A 13,871-nucleotide genomic window follows, 5' to 3' on the forward strand; every position below is an offset into this window, starting at 1 on the left:
TTGGCGTGGGGATGTGTGGTTTGGATCAGTTTTTGGTTGACAAATATGCATGCATACGATAAGGGTGAAGTAAAAATGGTGATGTGCTTGAAAGTTGATTCTACACGTGATGGTGATAGGATGGCAACAATTATCTTGTTGATTATGCTAAATGATTTAGCATATTGGTATAAGCTTTTGCATCGTTAGGCCAGCATGTGGTTGTTCTTGGAGCCTGATTCACTCAACATGGATATTTGGAATAATTAGCAATAAGAAGTCTAAGTAGGCTTAGGCTTTTGAGAGTTTGAGTCTCGGTTGGTTTCTATAAAATCATCAAGGCCACGCCAAGCGGGATTGTGCATATTTGAAAGAATATTCCTATTATTTAGTAACTTACGATGGCAATCATAGGGCTACTGGTTAATTATAAATACAGAGGCAGTGACAACATTCAGGACTCTCTCAAATTTAACACACAAACTGTCCTACGCAAACTCTCGTTCTATGCGAAACCTCTCAACAACCTTGAGATTTTTATTTTCTTTTTTCTCGCCAACACATGTTCATTTTGGATAAATAGCACTGGAGTCATAGAATCAGCAGATCAATGAGCACCTTTAGTTTGGATAAACAGCACTACTTCGAGACCGACTAATTATTTATCTAAGTCTCGGTCGACAAGGATTTTCAAGTCCTTGTTGGTAGAGGTCATCTCATCAGCATTCTTGGCGAAGTGAGGTGTTACAGGGTACTACATTCGGCACATGGAAAGCCGAATTTGATATTGAACTTCACAGAACTAGCAGCCTTATCTTCATGCTCTAGAACCTAAAGGCAGGATGTGTTCCTTCCTCGGCTGTAGTCGCAAGATCAATAAGTTAGCAGCGCGCCCAATGCCACATCAACATATTTTACTCCCTGGCCAAGCTCGGCTGACGAGTTGGCACGTCCCTCACACAACTGAAAATGGTAAACCCAAACCTATTAACGGAGTCGTTGAAAGATAGCAGTTGTCTTCAGTGTCTACAGCTCTGTTGTTAGCAGTTGGGAAACTTGATATAAGTCCAATTTTTTGAGCCAATAGTAGGAATAGTCCAGTTTATTAAAATAAGTCCAATTTGTTATATTTAATTATTTAATTATCAATAGTTATCTGTTCAATAATAAGATTTATTATAAAAATCAAATTTCTTCCCAATTATCTCTTTGCTTATTTCTTTTTATTTATCTTTTTGTTATTTCTCGTTCTTCCTCCTGCTTTAAACCCCATTTATAGATTTTATTTTTAATTTTTATAATCAACCTATATCACAGGTTAATTATATTTATCTACCTATATGACATATTCTTTTTTTATAATCAACCTGTCACAGATTAATGTGTCTTACTTGTATGTATGTTATGTTTTTTCTACCTTTTAATTAGGTTTCATATCTCACGTATATGTATTATATACATTCATATATTTGTTACTTGAGTTAGGGTAGAATGCTTTGCAGATAAATTTATGTTCGTATATTAGTTTTTTTGTTATAAGATATTAAATATTTTTTTTTGGAGTTGGAAAATGCATATAATATTAGAAGATTTTAATTGATTTTTAATATTTTTAGAAAATATAAAATGAGTATAAAAGAAATAAAAACATATAATTAGATAACTGGACTCACTCCTAAAAACACTTTACGTTTTTGGACCTGGATCTAAAAGCCCTTGAATCTTTGGGAGCTGGGTTGTTTCTAACCTAACACCAAACTTTATAAATTCAAGTTTTCATAAACTGATTAAAATACTAAAAAGCACTAAAAATTAAAGAAAATAAGAACCATACACCATCACTCGATAGCTTAACACTTCTCTATAACTCAAGACCAAACTTAACACATTCAACTTTCCGTAACTAATTAAAATACTAAAAATTAAAGAAATAAAGATAACCATCGACTGCAACTACACAACCACACAACCCTATTGCCGCCAACCATTGCAACCACACCAGTGACACCACCCCATAGGAGATGCCGCTCCTCACAGTCGGCGAAGCTTTCTTCCCTTTTATTTCTCTCTCGATAACTTAGCACTTCTCTATTAACTTAACCTTTTTATGTATGCTTAATCTCTACACCATGAATTTTATGATTTGTGGAGCAACTTCCTTCCGTTGGGGTTGAAATGAATTTATAGATTATTTTTGAGAGCAACTTCGTGGATCATGGTTAAAGTTAAAGTTAACTTTTAAGTTAACTTTCAGATTCAAGTAAGTTTTTTTTTTTTTTGGTTCAAATGGTTCAAATAAGTTGACGTTGCACTCGCTGTACATTGATGCGGGCAAATTATTGAATTGACCACAACTATGGTGAATACGTAATATCAATGTTGAATTTAATAACATCAAATTCATTTGGGCTTAAAGCTTATTTCTAATAACTGATATAACATTATGTCAAGTGTCACTACAAGGAGGAATGAGTTAGTTGAGGATTGTAGACTGTAGTTAGTTAGAAGGGTATACTAGGAATTGTCTTAAGTAATGAGCTGTTATAAATAGCATTGTGAAGAATCATTTAGTATGGTTTTTGTAATAGCATCTACTCTGAGAAAGACATTCAGCTTCATTTCTTCCTCTCTCTCTCGAATCATACTTGAAGCATTTTCTTAGTTTCATTTGACAATGTTATGAATTTCAACGTCGACTAAATTCGATCTCGAATCTCGGTCTAAACCTCCAACTCAAATGATCACATACATCTGTAGGCGGGTACCGTATCTCTTTTATTATCTTGATTCAACTAACATTATAATCTTGGGTCAATTTGAGATCTTATGTAACAAAAAAGAAAGAAAAAAAGAGAGAAGTAATAAAAGTTTCAACTAGACAAATGGAAACAGGAGGAAGCCCCTTTTCAATTTATTCATCCAATCACTTATTCATCCAAAGTCTTATTGTTTCAATCACTTCAGCCAAATGTACACAAGATCCCATCGATCCTCGATCTCATCGTAAGAAAATGCTCCGGTTTGTTTAATTCTCCACCAACACTTAGATGCGCATCGATTATCATCTCGTTGAGCTTTGTACACCTCAAAGCTTCCGTAGACATTTTGCCACCACATGTAGCAATAGAATAGTGTGTTTGGGAAGAGAGCATTGGACTTGAATACCCAATGGAAGTTGCTCTGAAACGAGAGATCGTGTTTGCCAAGATCGTCGTCATTGGATTTGCAATGAAGGGTGAGGACGATCCCTGGTCCCAAATTATTAGTTATGTTCACGACTCGTGTTTCACCAGTGTCGACAGCTAAACTGCATTTTGATAGCAGCGTGAGCAGTGATAAGATCGTAAGCAATGCTACTGATACTTTAGCCATTGCTTTTGGACGTATATATCCTGATGATTCATCCTTTATATATTCGATCAAGGAAACGTTAATTAGCAAAAAGAATAAATCATGCAGAAATGAATTTTTCTAGAAAATCAGATGTATACATCACGCATACTCTTTTTTTCTAATTTATTGAATTAATTGCAAAGGTTAGTTCCCTTCTCATTGTAGTCCATGCTCGAATTTCAAATGACTAGATAGAATTATTATTTATTAACCGTAATTAAAATATTTACAAGATTGTCCATATTTATTATCAGTGAATTTTTCTTGAAAAGTAGATGTATACATTTTTCTTTTCTTTCTAATTTATTGAATTAATTTCAAAGATTAATTCCTTTCTAGTAGTGGTCCATGCTGAATTTCAAATGGTTGGATAGAATAAACAACAATAATTATTATTTATTATCAGTGATTAAAATATCTACGAGATTGTCGATATTTAGGTAGAAATATCTAGAAAATCAAGAATCGATATGGAATTGGGGAGTGAAATGCAAACTTTACTACATACCAGCGAATATAGAAAAATCAATAAATATCAACAATATATATATATATATCAATTCACTAATTGCATATCTCAATGCGTTTATATACGCTCTAATTCCAAATATCCACAATTTTCTTGAAAGCTAACCAATATCAATATCGATATATACATTTATATTCCATAAATTTGTATATCGATATTTCCAGTTATATCGATGTTATTACCTGAAAATGTATTACTAACTAAAACTTTACTATTCATTTTATGATTGTTATTTCCATCTATATTCTTAAAATTTTACTATTCATTTTCCCGATATCATTTGATATACTTGACCACTCTAGTCTTGTTCTATGGATAAATTCAAATTCAAGTTAAAAACCATGAATCCTACTACTCGGCTACTTTAGAATAGAAAATAATATGCATATAAAATTCCCGACTCGTTATGGTCCAATCGTCATTCTACATACTAGCTTTCATGCACGCGCTAGTGCGTGCATAAGATATTTTTTGAATCACGATGTGCTATTCGCGTCTTACATGTTTTAAATATATTTATATGTGTAAATTGACAAAAGAAAAGTCAAATATTTGAAGTAAATGAATAATTTTAGATCATGCTAGAAGAAACCCCTAATAAACCAATTAAAACAGCTGAATTCACATAATAAAATTGGTCTCTATAGAATTTACATTAAGATTATAGAAAATAATATTTAATAAACAATTGATTGAATCATATTATTGCTAGCATATTGTGAGGCTAAGCCCACCCCCTTCCCCCTTAGTGTAGATAATATCGTTTATTTTAAAAAAAATCATTTGACAATTAATTTAATCACATTATTATCCGTGTGCGAAAAATCTTTTTTTTTATTTTTTTATTTTTAATAATCGGCATTACAAGGCTCTTAAGATGTTTTGAACATGTTTAAAAATAAAGAAAATAATATTTAATAAATAACTGATTGAATCACATTATTGCTAATACATTGTGAGCTAAGCCCACCCCTCCCCCTTAGTATAGATAATATCGTTTGTTAAAAAAAAAAAAAAACAAACAATCATTTGACAACTTATTTAATCACATTATTATCTGCGTACGAAAAACTTTTTTTTATAATCGGCATTACACGCCTCTTAAGATATTTTGAACTTATTTAAAAATAGAGAAATTGAATCATATTATTGCTAGCTTATTGTGAGGTATAATTAAAAAAAAACACACACACACAAAAAAGTAAATTATTAAAAAAATACTATTAAAATAACGAAAATGCCCATGCCTTATTTGATGCATTATTTTGGCATGCCTTTGAAGTTTTTTGCTTTGTGAGTATTTTTGTCCAAATATTTTTGTTGAAGCATGGAGACACGGTGTCACTGTTCACTGACACCAAATCACTATTCACCTTTTCAATTTTCTTTATATATAAAATATAATATTCCAAAGATCACTTATAAATTTCCCATCCAATCCAATCCAAGAAAGATATCGTATTATGCATGATTCTTCACCCACCTCAATCTTGATGTGGATGGTCATTGAAGTAAGCTGCTGCTATGCGTCTGCTGCCAAATCCCTTCGTTTAGTTTTGTTTCGTCTCACCTCTCCGATTTAAAGATAAAAGCTTCAATCTTTTCATGCCAATTTTCGCTCTTCTTTGATTATCCTCTGTCTATTGCAACGTAGAAGTGGTTCTCAATTTCCACATATTAGCCTTTAGCTATGCTTAGTGGCATTGTCTATTTATTCTAGCTACTTCCCTAAATCATCCCATGGTGTATTTATTCTAGCTGACACCGGTTTTACGATCATGTCGTATTTATGCCTTGACAAAGGAAAACAATGTTTGAGTGGACGGGTCCAAGTTCAAGCCCATCTGTTGTTTCGTTCTTTGCTTATTTTGTACTATCATTGTGGTGCCTGATGAGCTAAGAAACTTCAGCTCGGGCCTCGCCATTTACTTGTGTCAGTCCGGTGAATTCTGCATCTCTTTGAGTATATTTATTGCGGAAGTTTGTTCAGTAATTCCCTGATGAAAGTTGACCTGGTGAGGCTGGTCTGTTCAAACTTCAAACACAATTTCGCAGGGCCTTGCAAAGGGATGATTATGGAGTAAAGGCAGCTCATATGGCGCTTAATTATTATATATGCAGGGTATATGTGTATTTATAAACTTTCTACTCGGAATTCTTCCATTTTTTTAACACTACCAGAAGGGGCAGAGAGCAGAACGCACAGCAGACAATAAAAAACAACATAACATTACAAGTTAAAAACCTTGAGTCTACTACTCGGCTACTTTAGAAAATAAATAACCTTTTGATTAAGTGTTGAGTGATGGCTTTGCACATCTGTGATTGCTCTACCCTCCCAAACCCTCCAATGCCTTCTCAGAGCAGCTTCTTTGCTTCTTCAATCTCATCATCCTCTAAAATGCCATTTGAGCAGGAGTTTCTCGCCATTTTCTTAAATGCCTTTTTGCCCAACCTCCAGAACGCCATTTGAGTATCATATGCTATGCATGTTCCACAGTCTTGGCTCAAGCAATCTGGAAACGTAGTGTCAATGCAGGCTGGCTCTGCTGGCTTTTATAGGTAACAGAAACACGAGTTGCCCCTCGAACTCAAAAGCCTATATGATTAGGTTGGCAGACAGTCGTTAACTTCCTTTGGTTGGGCAGGCATTTTTCTGTTTTCTCTTTGCTCAAGTCTATCGCATTACACTGTTTGCACACGAAGTCCCGAATTCGATCCCCCTTTCACACTTGCATGTATTAACAAAAATTGTTAGCAGTAGATTTTCTAGTTAAACATATGGATTACTGCTACTATTTATTGTCATAAGATTCTCTAATTCTTCCACCCACATAGCTTTCCTGTTTGTATGATCACAATTAAACCACGTCAATATTTTATATTATTATTTATTTTTGTCTTATTATCTCTATAAAAAAAACAATATAAAATGTTGACCATAATTACATAAAACAGGAAGGCACTGAAAGCGGAGGGGCAGACAATCCTTATCCGTAGTTTTTTACCTCCCACAGTCAAAATCCTCCTTTAGTATTGTAACCTCCAGTACCATAACAATAATGGTGGCTAGGGGCTAAAGAATAACAGAACGACGACATGTTTCATCTCGATCACCAAGTCCTGTAGGCTTGCCGTCAATCCAGAAACTACCATACCATACAAGAACAATGACGAAAAATAGGATCATTTTCATATTACACAGTAAAAAAGATCACCTTAAAGTTCAACCTACTCCAAAACTTATTCGGTAGCATGTCAACTTCACGTTCAAACCCAGCATCCATGCATAAGTTGTCATCCCTGTAAGCACGACAGTCACTATAGTGTTCATTAGCGCTCTAAATGGAGATAACATATGTATTCAAAACCAATGAGAAGTCACGGTACTCCTCAGTGGTCACTTACTAAAATCACACAACAACAAAAGTAAGTTGTAAGATAAAGATAGAAAATCATTTTGAAATTTAATTGTCTAATGTGTTTGTGTTTTCATTCGGGTGTGCAACATGTGTGAGTCAACAAAAAAAAAAAAATTTGCAAAAAGTCATCACGCTTACCATTTGTAAGTTGTAGTACACCGATAGGAACACTAAAGATTCGACTAACACTGGACCTCTCACCCAATATTTATTGTACTTCAATGGGTCGCCATGGCTAGTAAAGGCATAGTGGGGCTATCAATCAGGATGACAACTGCACCTTCATTGATCACCATCAACACCAAACAGTTTTGCTTGGCTATACTTCTTACGAATATTGACATTCTCTGACATGTTCGACGAAAAAAGAGAAAAAACTAAGCTTAAATACTTTATTAAAAAAATCAGAAAAGTTGTAAATTACACTTGGCAGGTAGTTTGGACCATACCAGCCACACCGCAAGAAAAAGAACGTAAGGCTAGCTATCAACTACGAGACAACTGGAGAAACTAGTCAGCGTCAACCATAGTCTCGCAAATACAACAAGTTACCCCAAAAATGACACATTCAACGAAATGAATTTAATTATTGAAATACAATTTCTTTATTCTTCAATTTTAATTTCAGTAGGATACTTAATCGAATATAACCAAACAGATTATCGAAGCTAAAAGATAACCCTTTGGAACGGGATGTCTTCGTTTGCTGGGAGTGCGGCCATAAACAGAATAAAGAAAGTTATTTTGTTTTTATAACATAAAAACATAGTGAACTACATATCAGCTCTGAACACTTTCTTAATATTAATTGAGTTGTCCCCAATAAGCACTTGTATCATAGATTCAATTATCGAGGACAAATCTATTACTATCAAGAAGGTGTTCAAAGTTGACATGAAGTTCACTGGGTTTTTATGTTATAAAAACAAAATAGCTTTCTTTGCTCTGCTTATAGCCGCATTCTCCAACAAATGAAAACCTCCTAAAGGTCATTGTTTAGCTTTGATGATCTGTTTGGTCATACTCGAGTAAGTACCGTAATAAAATTAAAATTGACGAACAAATAAGTTATATTTCAATAATTAATTAATTTTCATTGAACGTGCCATTTTTAGGGCAACTTGCTTTTTTGCACACCTACGGTTCACGCTGGCCAGTTTCTCTAGTTATCCCATCATAGCCGACTCAACCTTGACATTTGTTTTTCGTGGTGTGTCGGTTATGTTCCAAATTACTTGCTAAGTGTAATTTAAAACTCATTCTATTTTTTTTAATGAATTATTTAAACTTGATTCGTTTTTCTCATTTTTCGTGTGACAGATAAGAGAAAGTCAATATTCGTCAGATGTGTTGCCAAGCAAAATTGCTCGGTGTGTTGTTGATGGTGATCAATGGATGCATAGTTGTTAACCTAATTGATGACCCCATTATCACCATTGGGCACACCTCTATTAGGCATGTCAACTCATTGAAGTATTCCAAAAATTGGGTGAGAGGCCCAATGTTAGTCAAATTTTCAGTGTTCCTATCGGTGTACTACAACTTATTCGTGGTGAGTGAGTTGACTTTTTGTTTTGTTTTGGGTTGTCTCAACGCTCGAATAAAAACACAAACACTTCGGACAATTAAATTTGAAAATGATGTTTTATCTTTATCTTACAATTTTGGTTTTGTTTTTTATGTGATTTTAACAAGTGGAGTACCTTGACTTCCCTTTGGTTTGGCTGAATGCATATGTTGTCTCTATTGGAGGATTGATAAACAGTATCTTAGCCATCGCAAGTACGAGATAGACGATGTATGATGCTAGGTTTGAACGTGAAGCTGGCATTCTACGTATATTCTGTGAGTTTTGGAGTACCTTGAGCTTTGGAGTGATCTTTTGACAATGTAATATAGACATGATTCTAATTTTCGCATTTTTTCCTAGAGGATATGGTAGTTTTTGAATGACAAAATAACTATAGAGTCTAGTGATCAAGATGAAAGGTGCCACCTTTCTATCCTTCTTTAGCCTCTAGCCACCGTTATTGTCATGGTACTAGGGTTTACATACTAAAGCAGAATGTTGACAATAAGAGGTAAAAAGCTGCGCAATTTCTTTCATAAAATTTTGTTATTACTTTTAAAGTATTATAGAAATTTAAAGTTGTTTTATCTTTTAGCATGACGGGAGGTCTTACTGTAACGACGCATAACGACCATTAGTATCAAAAGTTGGCAAATTTAAGATCGCAGTTATGTCGCTTCCAACTTCAAATATATGTCTTAAAAGATGGTCTTATTTAGGTAAGGATGCAAGAATCAAAGAATTTTATAACAATCAATAATAACATTAATATATATATATATATATATATATATTTAATTATAAAATAATATATGATTTCACTTAAAATTAAAAGATGAGTTATGACTTTTGTGGGAAAAAAAAAAAAAACTTTGACCAATAATTTTTTTTTTAATACTAGTAACAATTTTTTTGTTTTGCTTTTTAATTAAAATAATCTATAAGATTTTGAGGACAGGGAAGCAAAGTGATCACAAGATGTTCGCGTTTCGACCTACTCTACAATTGGTTCCTCCTGATTCACATAATTGACAAAAACCCTTTGTTTTAAAATTCAAAATAATCAAGATTTTGAGTTCAACCAAAGCGTAAAGTAATAGATTTTACCTAAATCTCAGAGGCACCAGTTTCGGCTGGGAACTGGGTATCTTACAAGAGCGAGCTACTTATTTAACAATAAAGTTTTTGGTTTACGGGGATGCTGGTGGTTGTTCATGCACTTAAGATTTATTAACTATAAGAAAAGACTGAGAGATTTTGATTTTGTTCTCTGATTTTTTAGGATGGATGGTGAGTTATATAGAACAAAAAAAGGGATGAGGTTGTAGATAATGCCACGTAGCATGTCCTGATTGGTTAAAATTTTTATCGAAATCTATCTTCAAGAATTCTAAATAGAAAGTGATACGTAGCGCAACCATATTCGTTAAAAATCTTATCAGAAATTTATCATCAACGATTCAAAACAATTAGTAACATGTGGTGCGACGGAATTGATTAAAAATTTATTCGAAAATCTATCCACAACAATTGTACTTTCAGAAAATGATACATGGTGTGACGATATCGATTAAAAATTATATTCGAAATTAAAAATAAAACTAATTTTTAGTATTTATAAAATAAAAAATACTAATATTTTGATACGAATTTCCTTATTTAATTTAGAGGCGGATGCACTTAAATAATTATTGTTCCTTTAAGGATATTGAGTTGCCTATTGTCCAAATAGGTCTTACAACAATGGAACTGTTGTTATTAAAGAGGGTTGAAAACCTAAGAGCAAGTCCACCCTAACAAATGAGTTGGGCAATAGCCCATTTTTCCCTCTAGCCGCCCAAAAATCCACTCCACCCTATCCAATTAGCTGGCCCAAAGTAGAGGCCAGCTTTGAGCCCCGCCTATAATGGATTGACCCATAAATCGGCCAACATGACGTCAGGCTGATGTCAACCATGTGAATTTTTTTTTTTTTTTTTTTGCGATTGGCGAATGGTAAACACGCACTTGTGGGCGTTCGTTCCCGACAGCGCGCAAAGGGGCCCTCGCTGCAGGCGCACTAATGGGACGCGAGACTTGGGCCAGCAATGGTCGTTGAATTTTCAACGACTAGTTTTCTGGACCGTTAGATTTCCAACTGTAAACAAAATTTAAATTTAAAATCTAACGGCTAGTGATGTGGCAAATTTGGACCGTTTGATTTCCAAATCAACGGTCCAAGTTTTTCGACCAAAAAAAAGAGGAAAATGTCAGAAATCTTACCGTTGGCCACATGTCCAATTTTGGGCTGTTGGATTAATTAGCAGTCCATATTAATTAACTTAATAAAAATTATTAAAAATACAAAACAAAAATAAAACAAAAATCCTATCTGAAATAAAAAATAAAATTATTTTTTTATTACTTTATAAAAATATAATATTTTTAATACAAATTGGCTAGGCAATTCAGTTAGGTACCTTTTAATACATGGGACGAGACACAACACAGTGGGACGATGTGTTCCGTCCCACGTTTGGTGCCCCAAAAAACCGTGGAACGCACTGTCCCACGAGACGAAATTTGGCTGAATTTTCGTTTTGTTTCCCCTCCTTGGAACGACTTGTTCCACATTCGTGGAACACAAAATTAAAACTTTTTAGGATAAAAATGCCCCTTATCTTTTTCAATATTTACCATCCAAATCATAAAACAAACCTTAACCATTCTCTGTGCCTGCCTCTCTTCCCGTAGCCTTCCTCCTCATCCTCTCCCGTAGCCGTTGACTACACCCAGCTAGCATGCAGCAGCACGAAGCCACTACTGTCGCGCTGCAGATTGACCCAAGTATGCGATTGATAGCTCATTGAATCTCAGTTTTTTACTTTAATCGATGAATCTTTTCTGATTCAATTTTTTTTGTGCTCGTTTTGTTTCATTGTTTTGCGTTTCAGTGGAAAGTTTTATGGGTTTTAATTAATTGGGTATTGTCAATCTTGCAGTTGTCTCACATTTCGTATGATAGAAGAATCTCATTTCTAGCTAACAGTGAAGTTTGTGATATATGTTAATCTATCTGTTATCTATATATTGGTGCAGATAACTGAATTTGTTAACTTGCATGCCTACAAGTTAGCATGCTGATTCTTGTATTGGAATCCCGGACTTCAAGGAGATGGCAAACAACCAAGAATTCCATTGCTAGTCAAAGTCCATTATGTTCCGCCATTGTTTTCGTCCTCACCATTGTTGCGAGAAATCGCAGCTCTGTCCGTCAAGCCACAGTCGAACTTGAACTCTTCAATGGCAGCCCACACCAATAATAGCAAACCATTTTTTAGCAGCTCCAACAAGTGTGCAGTGTTTGGGTTTAACTCTCAATAATGAAGAAGCCAAAGCTTGAGGCCCTTTTCAATGGTTACTACATGACGCCAGTGATAACATCAACATTAAGGGCTATAAAGACCACATGAGCGTCAAATTACAGATTCTTTGCCTTTGCAAGCAGCCGTCAACGAATACAAACACCACTAAACGTAGACATGAGGTACTAAGATCTTTGATTTACAAGTATAAAAATCGGAAGGCCGTGTGGCATTAGTTTTTCCATAGTTTCTTTGCCTGTTATATTGATGGCAAGGTGATCATGAATGATGCTTATTTGAATGAGATAAATGGTTGGGTCAGCATGTATGAGGTTGGCAAGTTTGTGATGGTTTTGAATGTGGACAAAGTGTTCAATGAAATAACTAAGAGACAAAATGAGGTTGGCAAATTTGTGATGGTTAGTAGTTGATGAGTGAAGCAAAGAATACTTGTATAAATAACAAGCACCTCTCTCTTTCTGTAATTCATTCATTGTTCAAGGAATACAATCTTTTATCATTCACTTTCTCTCTCTAAATTCTCTGCCATTGTTTTTCGTTTTGGTTATTCTGCAATCTCCAAAAGCTAATCATGGTATTGTTATAAAAGATGACGGAATTCATGGCATAACATATCTTCAACCATGTGCTAGTGTAAAAAATATATCATAAATAAGCATATATGTGTCCAAATATGAAGTAAAAAAAAAAAAAAAGTCCTGTCTCGTTCCACGCATAAACATTATACTAAACAACAGACGAACATGGGTAAGTTAGTCATTTAATCCTTTGGTTCCGTTCTGTCCAGCGCGTACCAAACGCAGAATGGAACAATCGTCCCCATTCCGTCCTGGGCGTACCAAACATAACACGGAACCTCCGTTCCGTCCCGTCTGCGTATCAAATGGTACCTTATGGATGAAGATCGACTTGGACAAGTGTTATTCATTACAGTCAATTACTATTTATTTGAGTGGGTTGAATTGACTCTTACTATTTAAAAAATTGACTCTTGACTAGGGAATTTTTAAAGGGAAATAGATCATCTCTTGATCTCTTCCTCCAAAGCCCACGAATCTAGTGATCCAGACTATTAAAATTTAATCTAACGGTTAAAAACAGAGAAATTAATAAAAAAATTTAAAAGTTATAATAATTTTTGACTATTTGATCAAAATTCAAAAACCGAGATTACTTAATCCGCAAGCTTTAAAGGAAGAGATCCGGAATTGATCTCTTTCCAAGGTCTAGCTAGAGCCGCTCCTTTTCTCTGAAACTGTACCACACTCAATTAGAATGCGACAAAATATCTCTTGTTTATTTAGTCCACATCCAGGCTGTTAAAATGTCAAAACTACCCCACCCATAGCCAACTTCTCTTAACAAGTACCGATGTCTTAGAAGGTAATCTCCGTTTGCAATAACTACCAAGGAACCAAAAAGAAAAGAAAAATAATGAACATAAAAAAGAAATATAGAACGACGACGGATAAACAGAACAATCATGAACAGATTTAAGACTTAAAATCTAACCACATAACAATGGTTAATTACAGTCAAACCGCTGATGATTCCAAATTTCGTTCATCAAAATATTAGGGCTAAAACTACGATTAGCATAATGCTAAACCAAT

The sequence above is a fragment of the Pyrus communis genome, chromosome 1, assembly GCF_963583255.1.
Source record: "Pyrus communis chromosome 1, drPyrComm1.1, whole genome shotgun sequence".
In the NCBI taxonomy this organism is placed as follows: domain Eukaryota; kingdom Viridiplantae; phylum Streptophyta; class Magnoliopsida; order Rosales; family Rosaceae; genus Pyrus; species Pyrus communis.